Source organism: Hibiscus syriacus, unplaced genomic scaffold, assembly GCF_006381635.1.
Source record: "Hibiscus syriacus cultivar Baekdansim isolate YM2019G1 unplaced genomic scaffold, ASM638163v2 tig00116997_pilon, whole genome shotgun sequence".
Lineage (NCBI taxonomy): Eukaryota > Viridiplantae > Streptophyta > Magnoliopsida > Malvales > Malvaceae > Hibiscus > Hibiscus syriacus.
The window spans coordinates 6,135,089-6,143,470 of record NW_024063513.1 but is presented as its reverse complement, the minus strand read 5'-3'; positions in this window follow the sequence as shown (position 1 = coordinate 6,143,470).

Here is an 8,382-nt window from a genome sequence, read left to right as displayed (position 1 = left end):
AAAGTAGTCTTTATTCATCTTATTCTTTCAATTTGTAGGAAAACAAACAAGAAGAAAAGAAAAGAACTTACAAAAAAATTTGATTTCATTTTTGAGAAATTAAAAAAATATTAAATATGAAACAATTTGATTTCAAAAGTACATCTATATTAAGAAAAATCAAAATTTAAACTCTTTAAAATTAATCTAAAACAATTATATTTTACTTATAATGTGAAATATTAAGTAAAAGTAAATTTATAATACTTGAATAGCTGAGTAATAAAAAATAAATATTTTTAACAAACGGTCTAAAAGTAATTATAAAATAAAACAAAACATTTAGTTTAAACTTCTAAAGTCATTGAAAGATATAATTTAAACACATGAATTTGTCACACTAATTATCTTGTGTGTATCAATGTAAAATATAGTATTTTAAGCTAAAAATATAAGAACATGGAGAAATGTTGGCACGTCTCATCACAAAAACATTGACATGTTTATTTTACTTTATTATTAGAAATAATAAAAGCCGATAAAGAGAAGAGAAAAATTGTATTGACTGACATTAAATTGGATTTCTCTCCAATTAATTACTTTGTCATATTTGAGGGTTAAATTTATTTTAATTTATTAAAATTACGAACAAATTGATAAAACATATAAGTAACATTGATTAAATGTTATACCAAATATTTGAATTTCCATATTAGCTTTTCTGTTAAATAATAACAAGTGGTTTTATTGAATGCATTTAAATAGTACTTGAGTGATATGATTTATAAAATTTCAAAAATGATGGTTAAAATATAAAGGGCAATAGTTTGATGGTTACTAATATAATTTACCTTTAAATTTTTAAGTAATTTATAATTATACGTTGAGTCCTTTAAAATTTTAAAATTTTATAAATTAATTTATCAAATCTTATTGTGAGTGTCGCTCGTAGAGCGTGTAAGAATCATTCACGGTGAAATACATGAGTTTATAGTGAAATTGTAGAGTGTAGTTAAGCACATGGAGGGGTACTACCAAATAGCTACCAGTAACAGGAGAGTTGGGTCGTCTCAATGATTCAACAAAATTAGCGACGAAAGCATAATTTCACGATCAAATAACCATTATGATTTCAGTTTGCCTACTGCAAATGAAGAAAAAAAATCTATTTAATACATGTAATTATAAAAATAAAAACATTGCTCCAAAAACAATTTAATATGAATATATTTTTTATTAATTATAAAAAAATATTTAATTTATCTCACTGATTAAGTGTTGTATCTATGTTCACCTAGGTCTTAAAAAAACATGCTCCAAAAACAATTTAATATGAATATATTTTTTATTAATTATAAAAAAATATTTAATTTATCTCACTGATTAAGTGTTGTATCTATGTTCACCTAGGTCTTAAATTCAAATTTCATTAAATTCATTTTTGTCTTAAAAATATCATACATTAATTTTTTTAAGAACCATACATTAATTACAATTTTAAACATATAACACGAATGATTAAAGGACCCTAATTTATTTATTTTTTTCAAATTTCACTTTTAATTTTTATAATTTACGTCCCTATTTTAATCATTTTCTAATATTTATTAATATAATATTAAACTAATTATTAATTAATTGAATATACTTTCGTTCTATACGTGTCTATTTTTTTAGTTTCACTTATAACCTCGAAAATGTCCAAAACAACTCTCTTTCCATATATAATATTTTAATAATATATCATTATCAATTATTAATCGAATATTTGACTTAACTTAATTGTTAGACAAACCTTTCCTTAATTCTTAGGTTTGAGTTTGTTTGATTTCATTCTTATTTACTTGATTTATCAATAAAATATAATTTAATTTATATATAAAATGTTGTTAATTATTAACTAAATATTGGACCTAATTTAGGGTCTGTTCTATAAATCTTTCTAAAAGCATTCTTAGTTAAAAAGTCTGTTTTGATCGAAAGACAATGTCAAATCGATAAAAAAATAAAAAAATAATGGTGAAAACGGTAGTTTCAAACCAATCATAAAAGCTATGATTTATAGCTTTTTCATGTTCAATTTTGGGTTTGGAATCAAATTTTAATTTTATTCTTACTAATACATGGGTTCCACTCAATTATGTATTTACATTTTATTTTAATAAATTAATACTAACATCCTTAACAAATAATTTATTAGATTTAATATTTTATTTTAAATTATTTAAATATAAATACATTTTATGATTTATATATTAAAATATTAATATTTAATTATATAAAATATATTTTATTATAATATTATATTATATTTGTATTTTTTTTATATTTTTGTAATATTTTAAATTGATATAATTCATATATAATAATAATTTTTTTGAATTTATTATTGTTAAATTGATATGAGTCATATATAAGTGTAAATATCATTTAAATGCTATATTTTTAATTTACTACATAATATCTATGTTAGATATTTTATTTTTTTCAAACTCATTTTTTAACCGCGATCCCAAACAATTAAATTTTAAAATGCACTTTTGTATATCACTTTTAAAAGTTTGTTTCTGTAACACTTTCAAAAGTCACTTTTCAAAAGTTATATCAAACTCGCCCTTAGTGGTTAGGTATAGGGGTGATTAATGAGTTGAGCAGTTCCTGAGCAACTTGAACTCAACTCGATCAAAATTCAATTAAAGCTCGACTCGGATTGACTCAACCCAACTCAAGACCTTAACGAGTTGAGTCGATCAAAGTCCAACTCGAAGCGATAAGTTCACGATTAGCTCGTTAATTTTTTTAACAATTTTTAGTAGTTAACTAGTTATATTAAAAAATTATTTCATTTAAAAATACTAATTTATTAATAATAAAATAAAAATGATAAATTACTAATCAATATAGTATTGTTAGATTTTACATATAGTTAAAAAAACAAGGCAAAAATTGCAGTGAGCTTAATGAGGAGCAAATCGAGTCGAGTAACAATTTTTTTAATAAGCTCGAGTCAAGCAAAATTTTAACAAGCTTAACGAGTAATGAATCGAGTTGAGCAATATTTTTTTTGACAAGCATGAGTTGGGCATTGCCCAACTCACAATCAACTCGCTTGATAAGCACCCTAGTTAGGCATTCCCTATCACTTGTACCATGTTTGATTATCTTATTGCTATTCCTATATTCTTTAGTTTTACAAATAAGACAATGACATGTATAGTTTTCTAATGATTTTGGATAGTTTATCAACATATTATTCTGTAATTTATCTATTAAAAATAAAATAAATAACATGCTTAATATTTAAACTATTTTTTTGTTTTATTTTAGTACTCGCAGTGTAACACCCCTTCCCGCTTCCTTCACCGAACACGAGTCAGAGATGTCACATGAAACTTACAAAACTTTCCTTATAGAAAACCAATAAATATTGATTTCTCTAATACTATTATTACCAATGTAAGCTAGCTTATAACTTATTATAACATATGCTTGAGCAAAGTTTATACCAAATACTAATAACATATATATGCCAATTAGTAAAATCAAATAAATAAGATGGATGTCATTATTGAAACTGTAGGTGTGCTTCTTGATAGATAAGATGCTCGTCACTCACTACTCCGATCTTTGCTCTTTCTCTACGTGTGAAGATCATCACACGCTAAGTACACACTTAGTGAGGCATAATCAATAACACAAAATAGAAACATATTAATAATAATACAAAACATATCATATGATAATATATGAACATATAAAACAAACTTACAACAAGTTATTTTCAATTCAAAGATACTTGAAATCATCAAGTCATATGTAAAACATTTTATGTTAAATAACTTATAATAAATGGAAAGTTTAACTTTCTCATTTATCTGTCATAATTCATACTTTTCAAATTTTCTTTATGTCATAGCCCAAGGTATATAAATGAGAATGCAAGGTATGTGAGTCAGACGGGCATAAGTATGCACTTATAGTGCCAGATAGATGGAAATATACCATAAATAATGTATCAATGTACCAATAATCAAGAATATCAAAATACTAATATCACTTTACTATGTATTGTATTCCCAAGAGCAAAATAGTACCAAAATCACATTACCATGTACTCAATGTAGCTCGTACAATAGTACCTAAATCACATTACTCTGTACATAATGCAGTTGTTAATACTCTACCTTTATGGCATGCCAACTATACGAAGGACTTTCAATGTACATACTATGGGCATTTCCATTAATTATCACTTGTTAATCAATTATCAAAGATAACAATATATCAAACATTTCATATAATAGCTCAATAGGCAGTTCATATCCTAAATATCTCATTTCCACATAACATGAATATATCATAAAAATATCATTGATAACTTACCTTTTTGACATGTCAATGATATGATAAATATCATAAGTACCATACCAATATAATAGAGTTGGTCCCTGTTAAGCCTCTACAATGATATATAACATAAAAGTAACATAAAATGCATGATTCACCACTCATCTTTCTATTATGGTAACTTGTGCTACCCTAAAGATTTATTATTTTGTATTAATCTACATATTATAATTCTAATAAATTTGTTCTATTAAAAACTAGATTCAAATAGGAATCTAACCATATAAAGAACTCTTTCTAGTTCGACTTGTACAATTTATGGTGAATTTTTTTAATCCAGCTTACGGAATCAGTTTCGAGCAAAGTTTGCTATCCTGTTTTCTGACCTATTATTGATCAAAAATTCATATCTTCTAGTTTACACTTCAAAATCAGTCTCTATTTGTTTTATATGAAACTAGATTGACATATGAATCTAACGATATAAGAATATGTAACACCCCAACATGTACCCGACCCGAATATGAGTCCGAGATGTCACATTGACTTTTTAAAACGATGTTCTTCCAAAATAACCAAATATTTGAACTCATTTTAAGAAAATACGATGATATATTATTGAATTATACTTCATTATAAAAATTTAAGGCAAAAATGTATTTATGAACAGTAAAATACGATATGAACAATACCGTGAACACTGCTATAGTGCACCGATGCATAAAAATTTCGAATGCAAATTGTGCATCGATGCACTGCTACAGTGACGAATGTACATAAAACTCGTAAAAATTAACCGTTCATTACCATACATTTACATAAATACATTTAAAACATTACAAAACTTTATCAGAGCATAAATACTTAATTTAAAGACTTTTTACATGCCAACTTATTTAACACATAGTAATACATACTCTTTAATCTACTTCTGATATGAACTTCAAGTGGAGATATGTTGTTCTACTGAGCTTATAACGAATCTCTCTGCTTTTCGGTACCTACGTGTAAAACACTTACACGTTAAGTCATAGACTTAGTGAGGCATAAACATATAATAAAGAATTTCTATAATTATAAACATTTAATCAAGTATCTAATAAAAATTATACATATTACATTATAAATCCATACTGTCATATAGGAATCAATATAAACAATAATAATATTTTATCATGCAAACCTGTACACACTCCTTACATCTTTTATAATCCCATGCACACTATTGAGAACTCAAGGTGCATGAGTACTATGAGGTTATGTACACTTATGTTGTCACCACATCTTATATAAAATCCACTAAGTGACATATGAAATCTGTGTCCCGAAGGACCTATCCATATGTTCCTAAGAACATAGGTAACTGTCCATATGTCCCGAAAGACATAGGTAATTTTGTCCATATGTCCCGAAAGACATAGGTAATCATGTCCATATGTCCCGCAAGACATAGGTAATCATGTCCATATGTCCCGAAAGACATAGGTAATCATCGACTCTTGGCATGTCAACTATACCTATAGCTCTTATAGTTTTTATTATTTCACAGATATTCATGTAACTACTATGTCATATATTGTTCACAAATATTCACATATACATCACATATACTTTTTCTTCATATATCTCATGTCCTATTTCCTATCTTGTAATCATGTAAGCACATCACTTACTTCCCCATACTCATAGAGACACATGTTTCATTTCCATATTAACATTTGATGTTTTCATTTTAAGGGGTGCAACGATACACTTCATGTGCATTGATACACACTGAATAATTTCTGGAAATTTCCCTTTGATGTATCGGTACATATTGAATGTGTACCGATACACTCTAGCCTAGAATTATATTTTGAGCATGAAAATCACTTCCTTTTAGCTCAATTGTTTCATATTTCAACCCCTTTCATATCCTTAACTTACATACACCTACTTAAAACAATTAATACTCCTTCAACACTTATCTAACCTCAAATTACCATCCTCTACATGGAATTCAAGAATCATACTAAATTTCCCATGTAATCCAAGCTTATTTATAACACTTATAGTTTATTACTCACACCTATGACAAGTCAAATTTAACTTCTAAATTTATTTATACACCTTTATTCAAAATTTCACTTATCCTCTTCTTATCTTTAATTCTTCATAACTTACAAATCTTTGAGTTTCTATGGCATTTTTCATCTCCATCATGTTTCCTAAGTCTCCCTTAACCAAAACCATAATTAAATTTTAAGAATTAACCAAAAGAAATCAAACTCACCTTGGCTATGAGGCTTCACGGTTGAAAGAAGAGAAGAAATTGAAGAAGATAAGCTGGAAACTTATCTCCTCAATTATGATTAACATGGGTATTATAATACCCACTAATCATTATTTTATTATTTTATTTGTTCAATGACCCTTTTACCCTTTTACTTCTCATTCACTTATTAATTCATCCTACACCGACATCTTTTAATTAATTCCTTCACTTTTCAATTTATTTAATATGGTCATTGAATTTTAAAATCTTACATTTTAATCACTAACCCGGTATTGAGGATGTTACAGAATCACCTTCTAATCATTTTTATAAAATCAATGATTATTTTCCAGATATATTGTCAAGATCATAAAATCTAGGCAGATTTCATTATTTTTCATCTTTAGCTTATTAACTAATTTTATTAATCTTCTAAATAAAAATTTAACCTAAATGCATGAATCACAAAGTTACATAATATTCAAGAGTCACTTCTTACCATAATAACTCAGTCATTGACTCATTGCAAGCCAATATTTACATTTAACATAAGTACACCACAAATGCACTCTCGCCTCTGTACTTTAAACATCAATCATAACGTAATCTTCTCAAAAGCTTTATAAGTGCTCTCGTTCTTTCTTTATTAATGAATTCACCTCAATTGAACTTGGATGGTTCATACAACAATTACAAAGCAACTAAAATCAAAGACATATGTTAGAATCCATTCTAATCATGCGTGAAAATATAAATAATTTTATAAAAATTCTTTCAATGCTTAATCAAAACTAATTACACTTCATACACTTCAAATTAATGTTAAATACCAAAATTTAACTAAAACCTCATTTTTTTTCTATCTTAGAGTTTCAATGACCAAATTAGGGGTTTTCACATTCCATTTCCTAATTCAATAACTTTACCATCAAAATGAAACTTAGATGATGGTAAACAACATGAACAGTTCAATTTCATCAAAACCCTAAAACCCTAATTGAAAACCTTAATATCCAAATATATCATGGTGTGTTCACACTTATCCATGAAAATAAAAGCTATATAAGCAACTAATCCTCCATGATAAACATTAAAACAAGCTTGAATAATTTCCCCCTAATGAATTAATGGTACCAAATTAAACAGAATTCAAAGAATAACAAAATTGTATTTCATGGCTTCACCTTAAATCTTAACCAAAATGCTTGAAAATAAATTGAAAGTGTTTTGCCACTTACCTTAACAACTCGTGACAATGAAGAGAAAAGATGAAGAAAGTTTTGAAATTTCCAAAATAATTAATAAAGCCAATTGACATCTTTTAAATAAAATAAATTTAAAATTCAATTTATTATAAAATGACCATTTACCCTTAAAATCCAATGCCCACCATTATGCACATGTCAAAATCTTCATCTAAGGGTTAATATTAATCCATGGAGTTAGTAGTTATCAACTTTTCCTTGTAAAACTTCATGATTGCAATCTTGTCATTTTTCATCCAATGATTAAGATTTAACATGAAAATTCAACTTAAATTGAATGATTCATATTAAATCTTATCATTTAAAGCATGAAAATGACACTTCCCCCTTCTCTATCATCTAAAAAAATATATCAGATTTTCGATTCAATCCAATTATCCGAAATTTTCTCGAAATTTACGACTTTATAGCCTTTAACACGAATATCATACCAAAAATTCTAGCACTAAAACAAAACTCTTTAGGAACTATTCATTTACGGGATAATAATACCTATTTGGGAAAATTACCATTTTGGTCCGTAAAATTTTTCTAAAT